Genomic DNA, 26,419 nt, shown 5'->3' with positions numbered 1-26,419 from the left:
GGATAGGTCACAAAGGGCCATGAAAGTTGTCTTAGTCTTTTCAGGTGGCTGTAATGGAATACCGTACAGTGGGTGGCTTATAAACAACAGAAATGTATTGCTCACAGTTCTAGAGGCTGGGAAGTCCAAGATTAAGGCAGCAGTAGATTCAGTGCCTAGTGAGGGCCCCTTCCTGGTGTCTTCTTGCTGTGCCCTTATATAGTGGAAGAAGAAAGGTGGCTATCTGGGGTCTCTTTTATGAAGGCATTAGTCCCATTCATGAGGGCTCCACCTCATGACTTAATCACCTTTCAAAGGCCCCACCTCCAAATACCATCACACTGAGGATTTGGTTTCAACATGAACTTGGAGAAGACACAAACATTCAGACTCTAGAAAGCCTTACTCAACATTTGAAAATTGAACTTGATCCTTTGGGCAACAGGAAGGAACATGATAAGATAAAGGCTTTAGAATGATAATCCGAGGTTAGAGGACATGAGAAAAATGCCTAATGCAGCACAGGATACAGATTCTCCAAAAAACTTTAATTGACCTTTCAACTTCCCTTTCTCCCTTAAAGAAAGCAGGGCTCTGAATCCCCAAGACAAAGTGCATCCAGTATTATATACTGAGAAGAGAAAATGAACCAAGAATAAGGTAAGAACTATTCATTTGTTTTATCAGTATTTATCAGGTGCCTACTCATGTACATATAATTCTGCTATTTTTTTCTCTGAAACAAATTTGTCAAATAAGAGCTATGGCCCCTACTTTATCAAAGTGGACACTGAATCACAGATGGCTTCAGTAACTTGTCCAAGCTCACATAGCTAATTAAGAATGAGACTATTTACAAATCCAGCAGTCTGACTTACATGCACTTAACCATGGTGCCATCTCTCTGTAAGCAATATTATTATTTTACTGCTGTGGACTGTGAGAATAAAGACATGCCAAACCAATAGGGTAAGGGCCTCTAAGAGATGAACTTTGCCTGCTGTTAGCTCCATCTTAAGTGAGAGGGTGATATATGTATGTGCTGGCAGGCCAAGTCTGCAGATAAAGAAAGCACAGGCACGGCTTCCTGCTGAGGCCAGGTCTACAACAGAATTTTTTTGTTTCTATTGCCTCTATTCCTAAGCTGGAACTACCAGGTCCAAACAACAGTCACTTCTCCCTCTTCTCCCTACCTGCCAATTCCATTTCAGGATATTACTTCTCTCTACTCTTTACCCATATCCCATCAATCACCAAACCCTTGCAAGTTTGTCTTTAATATCACTAGACTCTGCCCAATTCCCTCCATCCCTGCAACTCCCACCCTGGTTTGAGCCACCATCCTTTCTTGCTTAAATGACTACAGCAGCCCCTCACTGGTCTCTCCAACTCCAATCTGCTTGCAATTCTGCTTCACAATTATAGCCAAGATGATATTTTTCAAGCACAAATCTATCTTTATTCCTCCTTGTTGACATCCAAAAATGGCCTCCTCTAACTTTTCTAGAAAAGAAGAGTTCAAAATCCTTCCCAGGGCTCTCAAGGTCCTACATGAGATTCTGCCAATTTCATCTGTCTCATCCAAACCCTCCCTCCATTCCTGACCCTCACTCCATGGACTTTCCCCAGACGCAGCATGCTGTTTCTCCTCTTCACACTCTGGTATGGATAGACATCTCTGCCTCTCTCCCACTGCCTCCTTTCTTCCCTTTTCCTCCCAAGCTCTAAATCATATTCAAGATTCTGTTCAAGTGTAATCCTCTCTAGCAAGCCTTTCTTCCCCACACCCTGAGCCACTATTAGTTCCTAAATCCTGTACTTTCCCTTTAATGACATTGATCACAATGGGTTACCATTGTCACTTTGCTTGTCTGTCTCCTGTTCTAAGCTATGAGCCCCTTAAGGACAAACCCCCTGGTTCATCTAAATTCCTCATTTCCCAGCACAATACTCAATGCATAGCAAGAGACAGGCAAATACGTGTTAAACAAATGAATAAATATTCTCATTATCATCTTTAACTCCTAATGAATATTATACATTCTCCTAGTAGATGCTATGCATTTGAAAACTGGATGATTACAAAAGTTAAGTGACTTGAACATTGCCATTAACTCATTAGGGCCACCCCCAGCCTCTCTCTTCCAAGTATGGTCAATGTGGCTTTATCATTGCCATAAGACCAAGTTCCGTTTAGTGGGGGAAACCCACATATCCAGCTCATTGGCAACTAGGGCTAGCAAATGCTCCTGCCACAGTTTTAAAAGTCTGAACAGTCTGTCTGACCATAGGTGAGAACAGGTGAATTTTTCACATCTGCACTTCACAACAGAAAAGAATCCACTCCAAACTCTGTGAAAGAAGAGCTCTTGTAGCATTTCCTTTTGGAGGGGGGGGGGGGGAATTTTCCAATAGATCAGGCTCCAGACTACTGAATGGAAACTATTTCCTCACTCTTCCCTCCATCCCCCCAACATACACACACACACACACACACACACACACACAGATGTCTGAAGATTTTTCTGAAATCAGGGATTGACTCAAGGAAAGGATGTGTTTCGTTAGCTGTTCCATCAAAGGAAAGAGACACGGAGTCTGCTAAAGGTTAAGAGAGAAGAAGAGAAGGAGCCGAACACCGGTGGCCCAGATGCCCAGGCCCTACCCCTCATTGTGACACACAGCTGTTTGGAAGCACAGTGTTGCAAATCTGATCCTAAAATATTTCATGACGTCGCTGGCGTTCTTTCTATCATGATGAAGCACAGAACAATACATGTCCTTTACTTCACAGTAAATGCCTGTGGCAGGAGCCCAAAATATTTAACGCTCTGACTCCTTGGATACAACACTGTTGAGATTTCCTAGCATATTTTTTTTTAATATAAGATGAACCTTGGATGGAGATTGCCTTACTTCAGTAGGGAAAAGAAATAGTCCAAGAATTTCAATAAAACTCACTTTGTTCTTACCATATTCAGAGAACTGTTATGTCATGTTTGTGGAGCATACAGAGCTAGATAAAGGCATAAATTTTAAGCCCTCCAGGAGTTTAAAATCTCAGAACCTCCATTTTACTCATTTTTGTTATTTTTTTTTCAGAGACAGGGTCTTGCTATGTTGCCCAGGCTAGACTTGAACTCCTGGGCTCATGCAATCCTCCCACCTCAGCCTTCTGAGTCACAGGAGTACAGGAACATGCCATCACACCCAGTTTTATTTTTAATATGGGGCTGGTAACATCTGCCCATAGTCAATTTGGGAAGATTCCATGAATAAGAATTTATAAAACAATTATCCTAGTGCCTGCCACATAGAGGTTCATAATAAATGTTGCTCTCCTTATTTTATAATCTCATGAGAGGGGCACGTAAGAAAGCAATTACTTAGGATCCTGGCAAAGTAGGGTAATCAAGGAATAGAGATAAAACTAAAATATAAAGCGGTATTCTGGGCTAAATATGGAGGAATGATTTATGGATCAGGTGGCATTTTGTTGCATATTAGAAGATGTAATGGCATTTTAGATAGAATGGGAAGGCTATCTTCTCAGAAGTCTATGTAACTGAAGTGCATCATTTGAGCATAAAAAGAAACACTTCCTGGCTTCGCTAGTCAGTATTGTGTCATTTGTTAACATTATCAAATCTTTTCCATGTGGCTCTGCTTCCTATCCAAAAATAGCTTACAAACGAGAAGTTTAGATTCTAGTTCCCAAAGCATTCTCATTCCCTGTATCTTCCATAGATGCTGGTGGCGGGAAGGTGCTAAATCTCTTCATAGTAACTATACAGTGAGTCTATCTTCTTCTCTGAAGAAAGGAAACAGCTATCTAGTTCCTTGAACATGGAGGGAGGAAGGACATCATTGTATAGGAGAATCCTTGGCAAAACAGAATCGTACCTAAGGAGGTAGAGAATCAGTGCCCACTCTGGCATGCATCATAGCCATGAGAGACTAGAATGTGTAGCAGATGTTGTATGTGGACTACGGCTTCAAGGATCACATGACTAGAAGTCCCTAACCTAGTGCCAAGCACACTGGGGTGGCTGGTGGTGCCGAAATCCCTATGGAAGACCAGCAAGTTCTCATAAGGGTTAGCTGTGGGCAGTTCCCTTGTATATTGTGAAAATCTCTATTCCTAAGTGGACATTGTTATTTTTGGGAGGTCAGAAAAACCGAATAAATGCACACTGCTTAGCACACAGTACTCATCATGATCTCTCCCCTATGGATCATGTGCCCATCTCTCCCAAACTACTGAAGTCTCTTCTATGCCTCTTTGCTTTTGCATATGCTGTATATTCTACCAGATTACCCTTCCCAAACTACTTTGCTTTGAGGATGTTTCAAAACTCAGAGATAAATCAGCTAATCCTCCCTATAGCCTGGGTTAGACAACCTTCGTCTAGCATGTACCTACCTCAGTCACAGGACTTATTCTGCTGTATTGTAATAACATTGTTCCTTGTCTTGTTTTCACACTTGACTGTAAACTTCTTGAAGAGCAGGTACTGAATGTTTAGGTCCCTGGTTCCTAGCGTAGTATCTAGTATAAGGGAACACCTGGAATTTGAGGCAGGAGGCAGCAGTAGCATGTGTATATTGGAAAGGCATAGAATTCATGCCCAGGTGAGAGATGAGAGGCTTTGGTAACTCATTTTACCTGTTTCACCCATTTGCTAAAGAGCAACAACAAGAGGAATCAGAAATGCTTCCATCACTCCTCAGTTGCTGGAAGATCTTGGATTAGTCATGCTTTCTGCAAAACATTAGCTATCTTCTCACTCGAACCAAACTAAACCATTTAGTAAGAAGCATCTGGCTTAGTGGTTAAGACTTAGGTCTTGCAGGAAGTGAGAGAGGAGTTGGAATCCTGGCTTTTCCACTTAGTAGCTGTGGCCCTGAAGTGAGCCAGCTTTGCTGATCTTCCATTACATCTGCTTTCAAGTGGAGAAGCTAATCTACCACATCATTGTTTTAGAATTACATGAGGCAATACTTGTTAAACACATAACACAGTACTTATATTATTATAACTGCTCAAAAATTAATAGCCATTTTGACTCTTTTACATTGCTATAGGCTGAATATTTGTATCCCCCTAAAATTATGTTGAAATATAATCCCCAATGTGATGGTAGTTAGAGGTGGAACCACTGGCAGGAAGGTGGTGAGGGCAGTGCCCTCATGAAGGAATTAATGCCCTCATGAAAGAGGGCTCAGAGAGCTTTCTTGTCCCTTCTGTCAAATGAGGACACAGCAAGAATATGGCCATCTATGAACTAGGAAGCAGGTCCTCACCAAACACTGAATTTGCTGGTACCTTGATCCTGAACTTCCCAGCCTCCAGAACTATAAGAAATAACATTTATATTGTTTATAAGCCACCCAGTCTGTGGTGTTCTAACAGCCTATAACAAAGACACATATGAAATACAGACTCCCTGGAGATCTCTATAATTTATATATTTCTTCAAAAAGATTACTGAATATTTATCATCTGTCATGATAAACACAAGAAATACAGACAGAAATATCCAGGCACCATTTTCAACAGAAGATACCAATATCCTTTTGGCTTTTTCTGTTTCTCAGCTTTTGTCCTTTTGAGAGATAGAACCACAAACAAGCCCCTCTCCTCCTGTGTGTCGGGGTGAGCTTGGGTCCTGGAAGGTGAAAGGCCAGCCCAGAGCTCATCAAGCAACTTTGGTCTCTCAGAGCCAGAGCTGCTGGCGATGTAATCCAATCTGGCTGCAGAGAATGTGACTAAATGAAACCCCATCTGCTGCGAGGTTTCCCTGGGTTCCCAGGAGGGACCTGAGCAGGATATGAGGCGGCGGCGGTGGTGAGGTGAGGGGTCTGCAAGGAAATGGTGCGATCCCCCATGTGTAATGTGTCTCACCGCAGGCCAGCGTGGGTCTCCCCCAGCATGACATCATCTTGGAGCTCACCCGGGCTCCGCTCTGCTAGCCGCTATAAACCAGGGTTTCTCAATCTCAGCACTACTGACATTTTTCAGCTGGATAATTCTTTGTTGAGAAGTGTGGGGGGAACTGCCCTGTGCATTGTAGGAGGTACAGCAGCATCCCTGACCTCCATTCACTAGTTGTCAATAGCATCTCCACCCAGCCTAATTGTGACAGCCCAAAATGTCTCCAGTCGTTTCCAAACAATGGGAGACAAAATTGCCCCCAGTCGAGAATGAGAACCACTGGCACCGAAAAAGTGGAACAAATCAGACTCCCTTTCTATTAAAAGCAAGGGAAAAAAATCCAGAAAAAAATAGAATACAGTAAGTTTCCAACTCCTTATGTAGTTTTAGAAATGAATTAAAAGTTGAGCAGCTAGCTTTGATGGTTCAGGTGAGAGCCTTCCAATAAAGAGGAAAACCTAGAAGTGATAATAAGTACCATCTACTTAGTGCTTTCTGTGTCCTAGGCATGGTGCTAAGCGCTTTAACTCATTGACCCCTCAAAAGAACACTGAAGGTAGGCGTCTGATCTCCCTGTTGTACGTAAGGACTCTGAGGCCCAGAGGTGTGAAAGTCTTGCCTAGAAGCATATAGCTAGTAAGGACTGAGCTGGGATTTGAACACAGCTCTGCATGATTTTAAGGGAACTCAGAGCCATTTGGTTCTCTTAGTCCATTACTCTGGAGTCTGTATCCAACACCATAAAAATTTCAAGATCTGTGCTTTAAACCAGGGAGTATTTAATAGGAACTTCTACATCCAGCATCAGCCTAGACAGAAGGTGGGTGGATTTGAGTGGGAGAATCAGACTTTCCATGTCCTTACTTAAACAAGACTAATCCACATTTATAAATCAACATGAGATAGTATATAATTAACCCCTATATGGGTGGTAGATGTTAAAGGAGTATAAAGTAAATAACAGGCTGAATAGAAAGAATGCGTTTTAATAAGCATGCTTCTAATAAATTAGTGAAACTGTCTCTGAATGTGGTGGCTCATATCTCATGAGGCTCCCTTATGAGGACTTGGAGTGAAGTGCATGGGCTTGGCGTTGGACAATTCTGGCTTCTAATCCCAGCTCCAAAACTTACCAGCCGGGTGGCTTTTGGCAAAACACTTTACAGCTGGAAGCCTCAGTAAACTCCTTAGCAAAATACAGATTAAAATACTTATTTCAGGATTGATGGGATTAACTAAAACCAGGAAGTGGAAACTAATATAGAGTGTCTCATAGGCAATTGACTTTTCTTTCATTGCACTCACAGCTCTTTGGAATTACATGTTTATTTGTGTATTTGTGTGTTTAATGGTTGTCTCTTTTATTCTCTGCCTCTTCAGAACCTCCCATAGTACTTGGCATATAGTAAGTACTTATTTAAAATATGCTCAATGCATAGTAAACATTAGTGCACTTCCTTTCTCTGTAGTTCCTTCTATGACAATGAGTTTTCAGACATTAAAAATACTCAAGCAATGGAAATATAAGATTCTCTATCTCTTTGTGTCCCAATCATAGCCTCTTATGGTGACTGTACTACAGCACTTATGACCATTGTTTTACAATTACTGTTTCTTTGGTTATAAACTCCTTCAGGGCTGGATGGATCACTTTATTTTTTATTTTTTTATTTTTATTTTTTGAGATGGAGTCTTGCTCTGTCACCCAGGCTGGAGTGCAGTGGTGCAATCTCAGCTCACTGCAAGCTCCGCCTCCCGAGTTCATGCCATTCTCCTGCCTCAACCTCCTCAGTAGCTGGGATTACAGGCGCCCGCCACCATGGATGGATCACTTTCAATCCCTATGACGTGGTCCCATTACTTGCAGCCAAGGTGTGATACATGTCTGAATCTAACAAGTATTTGTAAAATAAAGATATTGATGCCTTAGGGGGCATCAGCCCACTGAATTGGAGCTCCAAAAAAATTATAGTTCCAGGCTTTGGCAACCCTAACTACTGCCAACCCTGCTCATACAACATCTAATCACCAAGAACAAAAGGTTGGGGCTGTTATTTTTATTGTTCCAGAAAAGTGTAGATAATTAATAACTCTGTATTGAATTTAATTGGCTGCTTTTACAAGGAAAGTTGTGAGCCAAATTTTCCATATCCAAGCTAGCACCTCAAAGGTGATTAGATTCAGCCATAAATTCTTATAACAAATATTTATAGAGTGCTTACTATGAGCCAGCCACTGTTCAAGGTACCGGTTAAATCTTGTTGGATATTTTAAGGCTTGGAGAATGATTTTGACATTGAGCATTCTTCTCAGTTACCCAAAGGAAACCAGCTGTTTCTATTGGATTGCTTGAGGCAGACAGCAATAAGGGGCTCAGGAGTCTTGGAGACAAATTCTTAAACCTCTGGTCTCAGCATCCTGGTCCTTGGAGAAGGGAACATCTAATATACGAAGGAAACAGTTTATAAGCCAAGCCGTATATACTTCCTAACTAGAGGTTAGCATCCAAAACAGAATGCTTAGGCATTGGAAAGTTTATCATACCCATGGGTCTCACCTCCTCATCATGCAACTTTCATAAAAACAGGGAAAGCTATTACTTCAACTGCAATTGTTTTCTTTTGAAAGAAAGAAAACTACCAATTTCTGTGGCTGGCCAGAGAAGCTGGGAGATATATATATCTCCTCATAGTGGGCCCATTACAATACTTGAGGGTAAGATATATCTCACTTCTTTATTTCTTTCAACCATGCCATACTCCTCTGTGACTGGTAGAAAATTCAGTCTCAGCTGTGTTGAGTGTTGCTTCTCTTGTCCACTAGTTTACTCAATAATGTAGAGGTCTTACATGGCCTAGAACATTTAGGAACCAGTTGCATGCCCCATTCCTCTCTGGCCATAGCAGATATCCTCAGTTTTGGGTCTGCACCCCTAGAAGTGAGTAGCTCTGCTTCTTCCATCTCCAAATATGATATTGGGATCCTGGTGACTCACTCAGGACACAGCCCCTCTGAATGCACTCTGTGGCATGACCAGTTCAAGTCTCCTCACTTCCTAAGACACTGCATTAGAAGAGAGTGTTTATCCCATCTCATGAAACCTGTGTCTCTCACACACTATCCCATTGCATGTCTGTTGGGTTAGTTCTGCCCAAGGTCATAAATGTTAGAGTGATTCTGGGGTCCAAGTTCAGGTCTTTTCAATCTCTCTGTTGGATATTTGTCACGATTCTACATCCTACATCCTCACTAGATCAGCATTATTCAAACAGCACTATTGACATTTTGGGACAAAGAATTATTTGTTGTGGGAGACCATCCTCTGCATTGCAGACTTATAGCAGAATCTCTGGCCTCTGCCCACTTGATGCCCATAGCAAACCTCCAAACTCTGACAGCCAAAATGCCTGCAGACATTAGCAAATATCCTCTAGAGAGTAAACCATCCCTGGTTGAGAAACATTGCCCTAGAAGGTAAGCTCAAAAGGAAAGTGATTGCATCTGTTGTGTTTGTGGCTATATCGCCAATGGCTATTAGCACAGGGCCTGTGTATCCCATCAATCTAAGTGCAATGAAGAAATGGTTGGAAGAATTAGTCAACAAAATAAATACAAATAAATATTATCATGCCGTTTCCTTTCTTCCTCTTCTTTTTCTTTCCTTCAACAAGGAAAGTAAAGCAGTAAAACATTGATATGGTTTGACTGTGTCCGCACCTAAATCTCATCTTAAATTGTAGCTCCCATAATTCCCATGTGTCATGGGAGAGACTGGTGAGGTAATTGAATCATGGGGGTGGGTCTTTCCCATGCTGTTCTCGTGATAGTGAATAAGTCTCATGAGAGCTGATGATTTTAAAAAGGGGAGTTCCCAGGCCAGGCGCGGTGGCTAATGCCTGTAATCTCAGCATTTTGGGAGGCCAAGATGGGCAGATCACAAGGTCAGAAGATGGAGACTATCCTGGCTAACACAGTGAAACACCGTCTCTACTAAAAATACAAAAAATTAGCTGGGTATGGTGGCATGCGCCTGTAGTCCCAGCTACTTGGGAGGCTGAGGCAGGAGAATCACTTGAACCTGGGAGACAGAGGTTGCAGTGAGCCGAGATCATGCCATTGCACTCCAGCCTGCGAGACAGAGCAAAACTCCCTCTCAAAAAAAGAAAAAAAAGAAAAGTTGGGAGGGAGTTCTCCTGCACATGCTCTCTCTTGTCTGCCGCCATGTAAGATGAGACTACTTTGCTCCTCCTTCGCCTCCCATCATGATTGTGAGGCCTCCCCAGCCATGTGAAACTGTGAGTCAATTAAACCTCTTTCCTTTATAAATTATCCAGTCTCTGGTATGTCTTTATCAGCAGCATAGAATGGATTAATACAAACATCCTCTGCAGGAAAACATAGTGAAGAGGATCCTGTGCAACATGTAAAGAGTTTTGGGTCCTAATCCCATATCTGACACCAGCTATTTATTATTGATCAAGTAACTTCCTCTTGCCCATGCCTTCATTTGGGACTAATAATAGTATCTATCCATAGAAATGTTATGAAGATTAAATGAAGTTAATGTATGTAAAGTTCTAAAAATTGTATCCAGCACATAATAAATGCTCAATAAAAATTAACAATCACTATTTACAGAAGATCCTCTGTGTCATAGAAGTGATAGCATAAAACTCCATTCCCTTCCAAGGGGCTCATTAGAAAGCAACTATCCATTCACATGTTTGCCCAGGTGTCGTCTCAAGAACACCATGCCTTTTACCCCTGCTATCTGGCCATCTCCATGGCTCTCTAAGGGCCTAAACCTGAACTCTGATACACAATATCAGCTTGTGACATCTCTTTTATTGGGTGTCTTCCTGCTCTACCTAGGTTCTACCATGGTGTTGATATCAGTACAGTATCCACAGATGGGAGAAAAAAATTCATCTGCCAACCATGGCTGTCAGAACTGCAAGCATGGGGTTAACTCACTGTCCTTCACAAATACCCTGCCCCATACCAACCTGGCCTGTCTTTCCATCTCAAGAGTGATGGTGGGCAAAGCCTTTTTAAATCTAGCCAAGGTCTGGTCTGGAATTTGTCTTTGTCACAGATTTAGTGATAGGGCTTATACTGTATTAAGTTTAATCATATTAAAGTATCATTTTTGTAGGTCAAATATGGCTGAACATGAGCAATTTCATATGAATTACTTCTTAGATTAACTGAGCAAACAAGATTGCAACTTGCTAAAAGCCAAAGTACTTCCACTTCCTTCAAAAGCAACCACTTATGACTGATTTCTGCTCATTAAGCCAGACTCTCAGAAGATCTCTCCTTGGCAATACTTTACTAGTTTAAAGGAGCCACTGGCAAAATATACTTCAAAGTAAGCTTCCCTGGATTGGTCTTCCACAATGCAGCTGTCTCACTGATTCATCCTGGCCCCTGCCCACTCCTGTCCATGGGGATTATCAAACCTTCACCATAATTTCCTTATAAAGTATTTCCACGAGGGAAATCCATCATCTGTCTCAAACGACGAGTCATCTATCTATATTCACCCAAGAGCACTCCCCATATACCATTCATCTGCAAGTTGAGCCCAATGTGGGCCTGGGCAGGTGTTCCAAAGCATTTAGAAAGTCTTTGAAGTTCTCCTACAGAGGCTGCTTTCTGATACAGTGTCTGAAAAACTTGCCTGGCATCTCACTAAGGGGCTTCTTTGGTCCTCTGACACCACAGCCACATCGATGAGAGCACTGCACACATCCAAAACCGGAGAAAAGCAGGAGAGAGAGAGAGAAGCGACATCATACTGCTCATGGAAGCTCAGAGGGAGTAGAGAGCCTGGTGTGTGTTCACCTAGTCCTCTCGGTCCCCTTTTTATGTCCTTTCTAAGTGAAGAAGCCCAATCCGTGTAAAGGATTTTTTTAAGCAATAAATTCCTTTGATTTTGGCTGGTCTTACACTAATCTAGGCAAGCGTCTTCCTCCATGTGGAACATAGTTTCACAAATGAGCAGACCTGGATTTTAGCTCAGAGTGGGCAAGACAAGCAACTGCTTTGGGCCCCATTTTCTTATCTCTAACTTGAGCAGGATTGTCTCATAGCTCTTTTCACACTTGTCAAAGTGTGCTGTGGGTAAATCCTCTGAATTATGGATGAGCAGGGACCCAGATAATCCTGCCACTTGCTGGGTTCAGACTGACCCTGGAATGATAGGAATGTCATGTATAAGTCCAGATTTACTCCTCACTGTGGGCTAAACCACTCGACACTGCAAAGCTCCCATGTCAACAGGCCACTTCAAAACTGTCGGGCTAATGATGGAGGTTGCAACTCCCTCCAACTTCCCTTTCCTTCTCTGTCTTTCAGCCTACAACTAAAATGTCATGCTAAAGGAGCTGTGACAAAAAAACTACTTGAAAATCTAGCGATGTGCATTTTCATCATAGAACTACATCTCTATGGAAAAGCATTCCAGTTTCAAGGTAAGTTAATGCCATTTCTCCCAGAAAATAATCTCTTGGACCAATACTAACCATTACCATTTTTAAAAATTCATTAATTTTTGTAGGTACATAGTAGGTGTATATATTTACAGGGTCCATGAGAGGTTTTGTTTAATAATCATGTCACGTAAAATGCGGTATCCATCCCCTTAAGCATTTATCCTTTGTGTTACAAATAATCCAATTACACTCTTTTATTTTTAAATGTACATTTAAATTATTACTGACTGTAGTCACCCTGTTGTGCTATCAAATACTACATCTTATTCACTCTTCCTAATTATTTTTTGTACTTATTAACCATCCCCACCCCCCAGCCCTCCTCCCAGACCCTTCCCAGACTCTGGTAACCATCCTTCTGCTCTCTATCTCCATGAGTTCAAGTTAAGCATTCCTGTTTTTAAGGCCCTGTTATGCACAACACAAAGATACTTTCCCATTTATTTCTTGTATTAGTTTTATATTGCTACTCTAACAAGTTACCACAAACTTAATGACTTAATAACACAGAAATGTATTCTCTTACAACTGTGGAGACCAGAGGTCTGAAGTGAGTTTTAGTAAGCTAAAATCCAGTTGTCAACAGGCCTGGTCTTTCTGGGGGCTCCAAGGGAGAATCCATTCTTTGCCTCTTTCAGTTTCTGGTGTCTGCTGGCATTCCTTGGCTTGTGGCCACATCACTCCAATCTCTGTTCCTTGGTCACACTGCCTTCTCCTCCTCTGTAGTCAAATCTCTCTCTGCCTTCCTCTTATAAAGACACTTTTAAGTATATGCAAAATAGTTTCCCCACCTCAAGATCCTTAACTTAGTCACAGCTCCAAAGTCTTCTTTGCCATACAAGATAATATTCACAGATTCCATGGATTCGAACACACATCTTGGGAATCCTTACTCAGTTTCCCATGGCCCTTCCTTTATCCCTGTGAAGTAGGTATTCTCACTCCTCTTTTACAGACTCAGATACAAGATGGAGTCACATAAGTGAAGGAAATTGAAAAAAGGTCAAACACCAATAAATGGTAGAGCTAAGATTGATCCCATCTGTCTAGTATCAGATTATGAGCTGCTTCTTTATACCACTGTACCCCATAAAACTGATAAAATAATACTCTTTATAGATGGTTCTGTAATGGAAACCTGAAGAGCCCAGTAGCCCAGTAATTTTCATATGCAGACCTTCTGTGAGACCACATACCAGCTGTGTGACTTTCAGCAAGTCTCTCGATCCCTCCTCACCTCAGCTTTCTCACTTGTATTAGGGGAATGGCCTGGCGTGAGGACTGAGATAATGCCAATGCCTTGTCATGTTATTAGCAAATACAAGTGGGTATATTTGTCACCACCCCTACCATTGGAAGGCTGTGGGGCAAGGAAGTAGTCAAGGTTAGGACTGCCTAGTATGTGCTCACTAAAATAAGGAGGGTCAATTTACTCTCCTCCTTAGGAAGGGTAAGGGACAAAGGGCCAGCCCAGAGTACTTCCCAAGGAGGAGAGTGACTCAAATACCTATGCGATGCCAGTCCATCATCCTCTAGGCCCTGCCGAGGGAGCTTCTGGCTCTGAGGCAAGTGAAACCACCCAGCTGACTCTGAATAGGGTGAATTTTTCCACCTGAGAAACACAATGTACAAGGCTTGAAAGACGATTAAAAATAATAATGCCTGCTATTGACTGGATGGGCAAATGTAGTTCTACTTTTCAAAGGAAGTTCAAACTATTTCTCTCTCAGAGCAATACTAAACATCCCTTCAGTAAAATACTCATTTCAATGAACTCTCTCTCTCTGTGTGTGTGTGTGTGTGTGTGTGTGTGTGTGTGTGTGTGTGTGTACTGCATGTGTATAGCAGGATGGAGGGGAAATTTATGAAGAATATTAGAGCACACAGGGTGACTAGTACAGTTCGGTCAATCTGAAAATCTTATGTCCCATGATGAAAAGAGCTGTATATTTTTATTTGCATGTACATTTGTTTTATTAACCCTTCTTATTTTAGTGAGCACATTTCTGAAACATACCTCTGACATTATCTTTTCCATCATTTTACAGATGAGAAAGTAAAGGCTCACAGTAGAATAAGTGACTTATCTACAATAGCCAAAGGCCACCATTTTGAGATTACTTAGAATGTGGCAAGCAATGGCATAAGCATTTGACTAAGTATTGTTCTTTTAATCCTGAGACTAGCTCCAAGGAGTATCAGTTATCATTGTACCCGTTTTACAGATGGAGAACCTATAAGAAAGGTGTTAAGTAATTTACCCAAGGTCCTACTCCTTTTTGTAGCTATTATTGGTTAAATTAAGGTTTGAAACCAAGTGCATGCTAGGTAATCCCAAAACTCCAGGATTGGCACAAATAGTCAGGGACAAAGGAAAATAACCAAAGACAACCTTGCCTCCTCAGATCTTTATGTGCAAGCTCCAAATCACTCAATCTGGTTCATGAATCAAAGAATGCCATCTTTGCCTTTGGGCAATTGTTACATTAAATACATAAGAAAGCACCCACAATAATAGACAACTGGGAGCTGGAGTCCTCTTGGTGGGTTTGAATCCTCTTGCTACTATTTATTACCCATGCACCCTGGACATTTCCCTAACCTCTCCATGTCTCACACCCCCCATCTGCAAAATGGGAACAATGATAGGACTAACCCAAAGGCTCATTGTAAAGATTAAATAATTTAATACATCCAAACTGCTTCAACAGTGCCTAGATCACAGAAAATACTCAATCAGTGTTAGCCACTGTTATTCTTTGTGGTCCACAAAAGAAATCTTAAGAAACCTAAGAGAGAAGGAAAACAAGCAAATTATACTTCCTCACAAGTATCCAACCCAGCTGTGGAAAATCAAAGAAAGAAATTCAATTTGCATTGATTTCAAAGCTATATATTCCCTCTGTGACCTGTATTAAGCCCAAGATGATTTGAGCCATTTGTATTCATCACCTCAGCCTGAGCTCAGACCGGTAAACATGATCAAAACTGCCTCCGAGCCCTCTGTTGGAAATATACAACTCCACATCTTCTAATTTAGCTTGGGCAATGCTAGTTTTTTAAACTTTTCCTCTTTCCCTTCAACCTCCAAAGAGGCAGCCTTATGAATATTTTAACAAGACAGCACCAGGTGGCTTCAACTCCCCTCTCCCTGCTGCCAGCCCCTGCAAAGCCCAGAAGTGCTTCAGATAGAAGCTGGGTTCCATGCTTTCATAAACACGATATAGTTATGCAGAGATTGAGCTTTTTGTTGGGATTGGGGGGTGGGGGGCGGGGAAGGGAACCACATCGTTTAGCACCAAAAAACTCTACATAGGGCATCCCAGTTTGCTAAGCACTTTGTCTTACACCCTCTTACTTGGTCTTCATACCAATTTTGAAAGGTACTCAAGGTACAGATTTTTATCTCAGTTTTATAAAACAGGAAACCAGATGAATCCCAAGAAGAAGAGGAGGAGCTTCAGAGAGGGGACATGCTTTTCTCAAGGTAATTCACATTGTAAGCAGTTGGGCCAAACAGAACCCAAGACTGTGTGCTAATATCATATATTTTCCATTATGCAGCCAATTAGTTGATCAGTCAATCATTTCATAGGAACATTAATCAACCTCCAAGTGCTTTGGGTCTGTACAGGTGAAAAGCACAGTCCTTGCCTTCAAGGAGTCCTCACAGACCAGCTGGGCAAATGAATGAGTAAATCGATGATAACAATTAAGGTCTCTAATCATTTCATAAAAGTCACTTCAAGAATGTTTTTATTGCTTACCTCCAAAATCTGCGACAGGTCATATGCTATTCTAAACACTATGATATGTAGGAATGATATTCAAAATAATTAACAACTAACATGACATAGGCAGCAGCCATCAACAGATGCTGGCAACAAAGAGAACTGCTGACAAACAGATGGAAAGGCACAGTGTCTACCCTCAGGTGTCCATGAGCTAGCAGGGTAAACAGGCAAGAGAAATAAAATGTGCAACATACTAAAAGTTAAAAAATGGTGGTGTAGATGAGCATGAAGGAGAGGCCATTCTCTCTGGATGTGAGGGTCATAAAAACTTTGTTAGAAGAAGCACTATGAAGGAACTCTTGAAAAAAATAATAAAGGAATTTATCATGGCAATAAGGCAGGGTTCTTCCTAGGGAAGTGAATGTGCAAAGGCTTGGAGACTTCTAAATTATTTCTTTAAAGATTTTACTTGAGAGTTTTGAGTTGCTATAATCCCTGGGAATTCCCCACTTGCTAATCAGGACCCTGGGTGTCAGCGGGGAAAGGGATTTTCCCAAAGTCACACAGCGAGTTGATGCAGCATCAAGACTTAGACACTCAACCAATGCTCTCCACTCTGCTGTGCTGACCAGGCATGACTTCTTGGTTGATGGCGCAGCTAAATTGCCATAGTCCATCCATCAGAGAAGCTCTCATATGTCTTGCCACACACTCCATATGGTCTTTGAACTTGATTTTGTCCTTTGTTGTCTAAGGAAAAGCAAGAAGAGTTGGAAAAGACCACTCAACAATGATCTGCAAGCAAGTTGGGAAATCTTGACTCTAACAAAATGCATTTAATTAAATGACTGGCCCACTGTGTGGGATCAGAGATCCATCCTGGCTTTGGAAAAGATTTCTGGTAATTATGGAGTCACATGAGACTTTTGGACTGGAGTTAGCACACCATATGAGATGAATCCCGAGAAGAGGAGGAGGAAGGTTGGGAACAGTGAAGGAGTATGTAATCAGAGTAGGAAGCAGGGGATTCCATGGGGAAGTGGACACTCAGCTTCCTCAGCACTAGTCCTGGCCAAAATTCCACTCATTGTCTGTCCTGTCTGGAAGAAAAAGTATTACATTTAACAGACCTTTAAAGAAATGAGAATGATCTCACCTGAGGCAAACCACGACATTCCTCTGGTCTCCAAACCACAGCCTCCACCAGCAACTCCTGAATGAGAACTGCAAACAAGCAACAACAAAATCAGTCTTTGGCAGGAAGCTCTGTGCAGAGGTGGTGTTTACATGCATTCATCCTACCCTCTCAAGTGGAAAAAAGTGCTTATGCTTCTCAGAAGGATGCAACCATGAGGGATCAGATGCCAAGAGGTATGGCCTCTGCCAAACAGGAGGAAAAGTGGTTCTTCATTTCCATAAACTTCCTCTGCTGTAATGTCTAGTGTGGCTTGGTTGCTCAGTTCTGATTGTAACAGTTTTCTTCCTGGAAAGCAGGCATAGTGGCTTCAGACAAGTCATTCTTCCTCTCAGCACCCCACTTTCTGATCTGTGCGATGGAAGCATCGGACACAATAATCCAGTTCCTTTTCAGGTTCTATGGTTGTTTAAGGAAGAATTTAATTATAAAGCACAACATGTCAAACATTTATTTGTTCCTCCATTACTTCATTCATACTATAAACATTTACTGAGCTTCTATGATACCCAAGGCTGTATGCCAGGTACAGAAAAAGCAAGTGTGATCACCAGCCTCAGGAAGCCTAGCATCTAGGAGGAAAATCTAGACATGCACATGTGTAATTATACCATGTAGATGCAATGGATGTCCTAATAGAGTTACAAATGCCATAGTGCATAGAAACATCTCTTCCTAGATGGATTTCTTCCATTTAGGAAGCTCCATAGTGAAGTCAGATCAGAAATGGATGAGAAATAGATGTGAGGGCATGGAGGTGAGGAGCCTAGGGCATCATCCTAGCATGAATAAAGTTTGGGTATTGTAGAGTACATGGTGCATATGGACCCATCTACCAGAAACAGAGGCTGTGAACAGTACAGGGATGGAAAACACGTCCTTGTCTGGGCACTCCTTACTCAAATGACAAAAAGCTTAAGATGCCACACAGCTTTTTGGAGAAAATGCCTTTTACAAGTAGCCTCTCCTAAAAATGCATAAATCATCTCTTCTCTATGTTATCAGAATATACTTATATGATAGTTGTTAACCCATAATAGTATTCTTGTTTGTCACCTCTGCTAGCCTTTTCCTGCTTTGAGGGCCAGCCTGGTCATATTTGGTTTAGTTTCCCTGTGATTGGCCATACCACTTGTGGTAGACACTAATCAACGATTGTAGAATCCTAAAGAACTGGGGAGAGGAGTTCCAGTTTGAGACATTCCCCGAAAAAGCCATATCTATCTAGTTTTCTAGCATGCGCTCTTGTCTTATTTAAAAACTCACATAGAATTATAAATATATTGATAATATGTTCTATACAAATATAGTTTATATACCATATGACATATATTGTACACTATTCTAATGTTTTAATCCCTAACCCAAGAGATTAACTCAGTAGCCTTAGGAAAGCCAAGAGGCATGGAACCACTCACTGCTGGTTGAGACACAGCTTCATGCTACTGAAATATCCTTTGGCTAAAGCACAGAATTTAAAACTTCCCAAACAACCAACATTTGAATCAGCCAAAATGGATCAAAAGTTCAAATGAGCGGTTTTATGACATGACTATTTATGGGCTTTCTTGCTGTCTGGGAGGGTCACTTTAGCAGAGAATCCTAAAATACTACAGCCAAAGCAACCGTAGGATGACCTAATCGTGTCTTGCTTTTTTTTTCAGATGGGGAAACTGAGGCCCACAGCAACAATAATAACTGTGGGGATGATATCATTTAATATTGAAAATAAGTGGATAATTGAGACCTCCATTATTAGTAGTTAATTTTTAAAAATCAAAGATCTCTCCTAATTAGCTTTACGGAGCAAATAAATATATTTTCCACATTCAAATATGGCTGTGATTTCTACACAAAGGGTGTTAACAATCTAATACAGCATAAAACATTGTTTAAATATCATCATACCCTATTCCTAAACAGTAACGTGTAATAGATCTCTGGAGCCCAGTGTTGCAATATAAACACTTCCCAGGTGTATTCCCTTGGTAAAGTTTCATTACTTCTCTAAACGTCAGTTTTCTTGTGTAAAAAAAGAGACACTTGTGCCTATCCTACTTACTGGTTACAAGGATATAATAAAAATAGTGAACAAAAATAGTGTTCATAAAGTACCCTGCACAGCACCTGATTATAGACTTAATAAGGGAGGGCTCAATGGTAGTTGCATTTTGAATTACATTTGATGTTTCATTTTATTTCACTGTCACAAACTACTATGCTCTGCGGCAGGCTCAGAAGTCTCTAGGCACGGGTGAAGTGCTACTTCTCCACTCCCTTAAATGCCCCTGTATGCCCTGCGGATACTCAATGCATGCTAACCACCAAACGAACGGATGACTCAGAGCTTGGAGGAAATCCACGGCAGGCTGGAAAGCAGAGGCGCAGCTTATGGCTCAAGGATTAGGTTGTTACCTTTTTAAATTATTGCTTTTCTTTAAAGAAAGGGCTGTGGGGGACGCCTTTCAGCACTAAGAGAAAACCTCAGAAATCCTTCCCCCTGGAGACCCAGCTGAGAAGACCACACCAGGCACAGGGCATGAACAATGTCAAAAAGCTACTGCCCTGCAGGACACTGGGGCTGGAACAAAGATGCCTCCCAGCAGCTGGGCAAGGCTGGCTCCCACACAAGAAAAGCAGGGCTGATGTGAGCGTCCCGCACGATCCCCACCTGCTGAGACCTAATCCTGGGTTATCTCTCCGCTGGCCCAGAGAAACCTGAAACCCCCCAGGCTTTTGAAGGGCTTTATCTCCTCTTTCCAGGAACTGGGCTCAGTCCCTGTACTCGCTCCGAGGTGCCACTGAGCAGCTGCTGCCCAGAGCCCAGGCAAGCCCTGGTCCCATTTCCAGCTTGACCAAGTACAAGAGGGGAGCCAGGGCTGCGGATCCTACTCCCTCTTGCTCCCCGGGCATCCGTCTCACAATTAGAAAACCCGTGTGGGGAGCAAAGCAAAAATCACATTTCACTAACAGCTACTCGGGGTCGGGGGCGGGGAGGCGGGAGGGGAAGCGGGAATTCCTACTTTCGCCATAAATTGTATGCAAATGGGTTCCTTCCCTGGCCGAGAGCCAGGAGTGAGTGCGTCTTTCATGAGCTAACCCTGTTCCGCTGGGAGGGCTGTTCCTTTAATTCGCCAACTGAAAAAGTGGGAAAGGATGTCTGGAGGCGAGGCGTCCCATTACAGAGGAAGGAGCTCGCTATATAAGCCAGCCAAAGTTGGCTGCACCGGCCACAGCCTGCCTACTGTCACCCGCCTCTCCCGCGCGCAGATACACGCCCCCGCCTCCGTGGGCACAAAGGCAGCGCGGCTGGGGTACTCGGGGGACCGCGCACGTGGGAACCGCCGCAGCTCCCCACTCCAGGTACTTCTTCCAAGGATCTAGGTCTCTCCCCCATCGGAAAGGTAAGTCTGTTTTTCCCTCATCACTAGAGATCCTTATGATGTAAGGATTGCATTCCTGGTACCAAATGAGTTGTGATTTTATATTATAATTACAAAACATATGGGTTTGTTTTTTTTTTTCCGCCGCTGGAAAAAAAAGGAGTGTGTGTTGGTTATATCAGATGCACCTTGACTTTTCTGGTCTTGTAATTTTGTTTGTTTTAACTTTATGAATAGTCAGACTTGGAAGGAACTTTTCGTAAAGTTGTTATCTTCTGCTGTTCTGCGGAGGAAAAGTAAGACTTTTCTCTTCAACTGCTCTCCTACTTCTACTCTGGTTGATTCACCTGTATATATATTTTATTTTGAGGGTTAGGGCAGTAGAGTTTTAAGGTAGACTTTGCTCATAGCCTGCCCCTGGGATGGGTTAGAGGGAGTTTGATAGAGGAGTGCAGGGAGAATACAAAAGTTTATATCTAAACAGCACTTACATAAAGTTTACAAAGAGTTTTGTACCCATTCCCTCATTTGGTCCTCAAAATATTCACCCTGGAGATGAGAGCTGGGGGACAGAAGAGAGGAGGTGGCTCCTGGGCCAGATGAATAACTGACAGGCAGCTAGAGAGTGGTGGAGAACAGCTTTATTGGGGTGCCTAGAGCCAGCAGCGTCCCACATGTCTCCAGAATCACCTCCTCCTCCTCACCTCTCATCACAGAAAGATCTGAGCAACAACATCCCCCAGGTATGGGAACCCTGCTGCCCCTGGGGTACTTTGGAAAGAACACAGGGGTTCTTCTCACCCACCAGTGTTGTAAGAGGAATAAGAGCTTAGGTTTGAAGCCAGAGGTGTTTGGTATTCTCCCCACCACCATACACATGACCCTGAGAAAGATACATCACTTCCTTAATCCTCAGTTTTCACATCTCTAAAATGGGGACAATAGCGTCTGCTGTCGTTTTGAGGAGAAAATGAGGTATAGAAAGATCAGCAATGACTGCTTAATAACTGGAAGTTTGGATAATCATTGTCATTGCCAAAAACTGCCATCACTCTGGAAGTTAAAAGAGGCACTTAGCCAGTCTTGGATTGTTTCTTGTGTGTTGTTCCTCAGCCCGCCCCCAGCCCCCGCTTTTTATCTCACCCAATCTGAGGGTGTCTCACTAGGCTGGCAGGTCTGAGACTTGGCTGTATTTTACAAGCAGGAGGTTGTGCTGGCACAGGTTGGAGAAAAGGTAGTAGCCCGGGGCTGGAAGTTAATGTCAAATTTTGATTCCAGAATGTCAGGAGGTTTTGAGTTTAGGCATCTGCAGATTCTAAAGCTGACAGCTATGAAGTACGATGCTGTTGGAAACTCTTTGGAAAAGCTTTCTGTTCGGAGGGAGGGCAGGACAGGGAGCCCCACTTGAAGAATGAATGCCTCTTTTTCATGTTTTTGTAGACTTTTTTCCCCATTTTTACAGAGCTTTCCCATATGTGTTTTAGAAAGGAAAACTACTACCCACCCCAGCCAGGCAGGCCCAATTCAGGACTGAAGAAGATTTATTCAGTCCTAGACAACCAAGTGAAGAGTTTCTGGCATTGTGCGCATACAAGTCATTTGCAGGAGATGTAAGTTAGTGTGCTTTGGCCCTTGCATTTCAGGAAGGTGACTGCTTTGTGGGGAAGAAAAAGGTGCACAATATGAGTATTCTCTGGTTTGCTCAAACAGGGTAAATTGGACAAGGACTGAAAGGGATGTTGCCAAGCTCTACAGTCATTAAATATTTTTTTCCTCTATGCTTTGTTTTAAAAACCTAGCTTCTCTATTTTATCTCCCACTAACCTCCTCCTTCCCCGCTCTAAGAAGTGACTAACCTTTCAGCCCTCAACTTTGTCATTCATATAATGGAGATGACAAACTATGTCTCACAGGGCTCTTGCAACATTCAAATGATGTAATATATGGCAAACTCTTGGCATAGTACCTGTCACATATTAAGGGTTCAATAAATGGAAACTTTTCTTAGTTTCTCTGTTTATCATTTTACAAGGACTTGTCCAAGATTAATATTCTAAGATCATGATTTTTAAACTTATTTTTAATGATGAAAATATTCATTACATGAATTTAGGGCAAAACCCCAGTATATGACAGGTAAATGCAGGGCTGCTTTGGTTGAAGTGGGGTCACAAGGTCTAAACCTTACACCTTTGCTCTTAGCCTCTGGGACATTGCCACAGAATCTTCAATGACAAAAAACACATTTACAAATCATGAAACCAGGCTGTGTGCATTCTGGTTGCCATTCTGCCCTTCAACAAGGATTTTTGCCCCTCTGAGTCACCATCTGTAGCAGAAGTAAGAGCAAGTCCACAAATAGTGTAATAGACAGGAATATGAATGAGAAATAAAAGACTTAACAAAGGCTATTTTGATTAATTCTAATGACAATGATAGCCAAAATATATGATGAGCCTACTCTCTAAACTGTAGGCCTTTGTGGGATCATCCACAGCATGTCTCTGAGGTATGGACTATATTTGTTGGACAAAGAGATGGCTTCAAGAACAGGGAGACTGAATAACTTTACCAAGGTCCTAGAACTCAGAGTGATACAGCCAGGTTTCACACCTGGGTCCCCGTGATCACCAAGTCAGAGGTACATTCTGCCGTGTTCCTTCTGAATGCTTCTCTGCTTCTTGCCTGCCTTTAGAAGGAAAACACTTCCTTTCTGACTAAATATGCCCCTCCAGGCAGACTGTGGCCACCCATAAATACAGCAGTAGCCTGATCATATAACCAGAATGGAATTTGGAAAGAGAATTCAAGCTGACAGAATGAAAAACATATCCCCCTTAATCCTACCCTTTCTAATGCTAACAATAAATTAAGAGCACATATTGTCTCCTCTCTCTCTAGATTTCTATAGACACCTAGCTGTGCTATTTTACAAGAAAACATATCCACTGGACCAAAGCGCAGCCCCCTTCATGCTGAAGCCACTTCAGTTTGAAACGTAAAAAGTAGATTGCAAACATTTAGTTGGCTCGAAATATATGTCCTTTTGTGATGGTAAAACACACAAACACAAAGTTAATAGTGAGGGCTATGTGTCACATATGTAATAGGAGGGTTTGCCAATGGTTTCTCATCTCATTCTCACTCAGACACTACAAATTATAAATTACTAGCTCAATTTTAAAGAAATCGACACTCAAGGAAGTTAGGTGACTCATCTGAGGTCTTTCCGTAATTGAGGGGCAGAGCTGGCTTTGACCCAAGCTTTCTAACTAATACCCCACTGTTCTTTCTGCTGTGCTATATTGCCTTCTGAAGTCAGGCTGTGCTGACCAAGTTTAGAACCTTAAATGGTGTCTTTCAGTGAATGATCAAGATGGTGGAGAAGCCCCCAGCTGGCATTGGTGCCTATTGATTTTACAGAATAGCCCTGCATGTATCATTTTTCATGGTTCTCAGCAAAGGTCAGCTCTCAGTGGTGCAACTCTCTGCCTGGAAACAGGGAAGTTCAAATTTCAGCCCTGGAAGAGAGAAGAATGAAACTAGAGGTAGCAGTCAGGTCACTCCTGCTGATTTTCATCTCAGAAAAGTAGGCACACAGGTGAGCCAAACATCTGGTTTTAAAAGGGCTGATTGGTAGGTAAAGTGAAATCGGCCTTGGGGCCATGAAGCCCAGGACAGCTTGGAAATGGTTGTAGGCTCCGAGCCACAAATTGAGCCACAAATTCAGCGGAAGCCTCAGAGAGGAAGATTATGAGTCAAATACCTCTCACTCTGAGAAGATTGTAGGGAATCCCCTTGAATCTTATCCCAGGCCAGTTTGAACACCTTCAACATGTGGGAAACATTAGATGAAGGCTCCCTTCCAAGGAGGAAAACCCCCCTCAAAGTGTGACGTGACCAGCCTCCTGCAAACCCCAGGCCATAATTCTATTCAATGTAAAAGACAGAGATGGTGAACTTACCTACCTTCGGGGGCTATACATGCTTTGTGACTTCTCTGTAAAGGAGAAAAGTCTGCAAACCAACCTGATTCTAATCCTGGTGGCCAGACATTTTTCAGTTATGCCCTTAAGCCTAAACTCCTTTCCCTCCACCTTGTCTCACATTTCCAGCTTCTCTTCCACTTTAGAAACAACTCTGTCACTATCATTACTCTCTTTGGCCCTTCATCATGGAATAAAAGCAAAATGCCCAAGTCAAGAGCAGATCGCGAACGGAAAATCCCTTCCATGTGCATTTTTAGTCTATCTGTGAATGGAGATTTTAAAAATATGTATTTCATGCCACGTTGTCTCAGAATTTTGAAGTTTCCTGAAGTTCATAGGTCCTTCATGATATAGCCATGGTAACTCAAATAGCTTTGTTTGGTCCTTTAACCCTCCTCAAATACCATATACCAAGAGCCAGAGATATATCATGAGTTCTGAACATAGATAGCTTTGCTTCAGAATTGACCATTGTTCACCTCTAACGCTAAAGCTGGCTGCTGCTAACTTCGACAAGAATGTGTCTGAAATGTTCTCCCAGGAGAATCCTAGGGGATAATCGTAATAGCTAATATTTACTGAGGACTCTATAGGCATCATGCCATTTAGTCAACCATAGCTTCTAGTAAGTCTTATCACCCACCCTATTCAAATATGCACAATGTAAGGCTGAAAACGTTTAAGTAGCTTACCCAATACCATGCAGAAAGTCCTTGGTGGAGTTAAAAATCAAACCCAGTTCCCAGTCCTGAGAGGCTAGTTATAACCATTTCAGTAAGGAAGTCATGCTCAGCACCCTAATTCTATTCATCTTCTGACAAGAGAGAGGGCTAGACACAGCAAAGCTAAGAAAGACACAAAAGCTTGTCTTTTTGGCCTTGGTGTTCTTTGACAGACTGGTTAATTTTGCTATCTCCAGCTTGCTCCTTCAGGCTTCACCTCTTGAAAAAAACTGTAATTAAATGATTAGCATGTGACCCATAATGTAATACGTTTTCTCTACTAGACTTTAAGCTACATGAGGGCAAAGCCCGATCCACATCACATCCCTGCAACCAGCCTGAGACCTGAAGCATAGACACACATAAGCAAGTGCTGCCCAAGGGAAGCCATGAGTGCCCTGCAGGCTGCCTGGAATCCCCCTGCTCCAGGTTCCCACTGAGCTCTGCACGTCCCCCACTGTGTGTGTCATAATTACCCCTATGATTGCCTTCCCTGCCACACTGGACTGTACACCACTGAGATCAAGAATGTTAGGGAGGTGGGAGCTTTGTCTGCTGGAGTTCATTTTCCCCAAAAACGGACCCACCATGGGCAGATGCACCATTAGCACAGTCCCCAAAGGAGATGCCCAGGACTGTGGGATGGTCTTGTGAAGGTCGATGCACAGATATTGCAGAGGAATGCTTTAACTTCTAGGTAGGTTACTATTTTCTTAAATCTCCTTAGGGAATACAGAATTTTCAAACTAAAAGGGCTTACGGGCAGCCTCTAAGCCAGAATCTTGCAGACTGGATTTTAAAAAGAACCTCAGAGGAGATTTGGGGGCTGCTGTGGAGAGACAGGGAGGCCAAGCAGGGGATTCCCCTCAACCTTATTTCAATGAAAGCCCCTCCACTTATCTGTTTTGTACACTGAGGTTCCTCATGAAATTTTATTTGATGAAAGGGCTCTGTGCGGAAAAAACAGCATGTTTTTGTAAATTGC

The 26,419-nt window shown here is 42.3% G+C and overlaps 1 protein-coding gene and 1 long non-coding RNA gene across 10 annotated transcripts in view; both read left to right on the top strand.

Annotated features, from left to right (window-relative positions):
• Positions 1–321: 321 nt before the first annotated feature.
• Positions 322–19,174, top strand: LOC109028382 (uncharacterized). Its single transcript, XR_010130333.1, has 6 exons — positions 322–639; positions 10,787–10,950; positions 11,070–11,749; positions 12,275–12,390; positions 15,823–15,898; positions 19,005–19,174. It is a non-coding gene; the product is annotated as an uncharacterized lncRNA (long non-coding RNA).
• A 729-nt stretch (positions 19,175–19,903) lies between these two features.
• The window catches only part of TNC (tenascin C), a 97,918-nt gene continuing 91,402 nt past the window's right edge, over positions 19,904–26,419 (top strand). For 3 of the 9 annotated variants that reach the window (XM_055350506.2, XM_055350504.2, XM_055350503.2), the window contains exon 1: positions 20,474–20,744. The gene's annotated coding sequence lies outside the window, so the exon portion shown is untranslated. Of the gene's footprint in view, positions 20,745–26,419 lie in introns of all 9 variants that reach the window. The other 6 variants (XM_004048510.5, XM_055350497.2, XM_055350499.2 and 3 more) reach the window with 5 other exon arrangements.

This window comes from Gorilla gorilla, chromosome 13 (assembly GCF_029281585.2).
Source record: "Gorilla gorilla gorilla isolate KB3781 chromosome 13, NHGRI_mGorGor1-v2.1_pri, whole genome shotgun sequence".
Classification (NCBI taxonomy): domain Eukaryota; kingdom Metazoa; phylum Chordata; class Mammalia; order Primates; family Hominidae; genus Gorilla; species Gorilla gorilla.
Note: the sequence above shows the minus strand (reverse complement) of the source record. Positions and strands in the feature narration are given on the sequence as shown.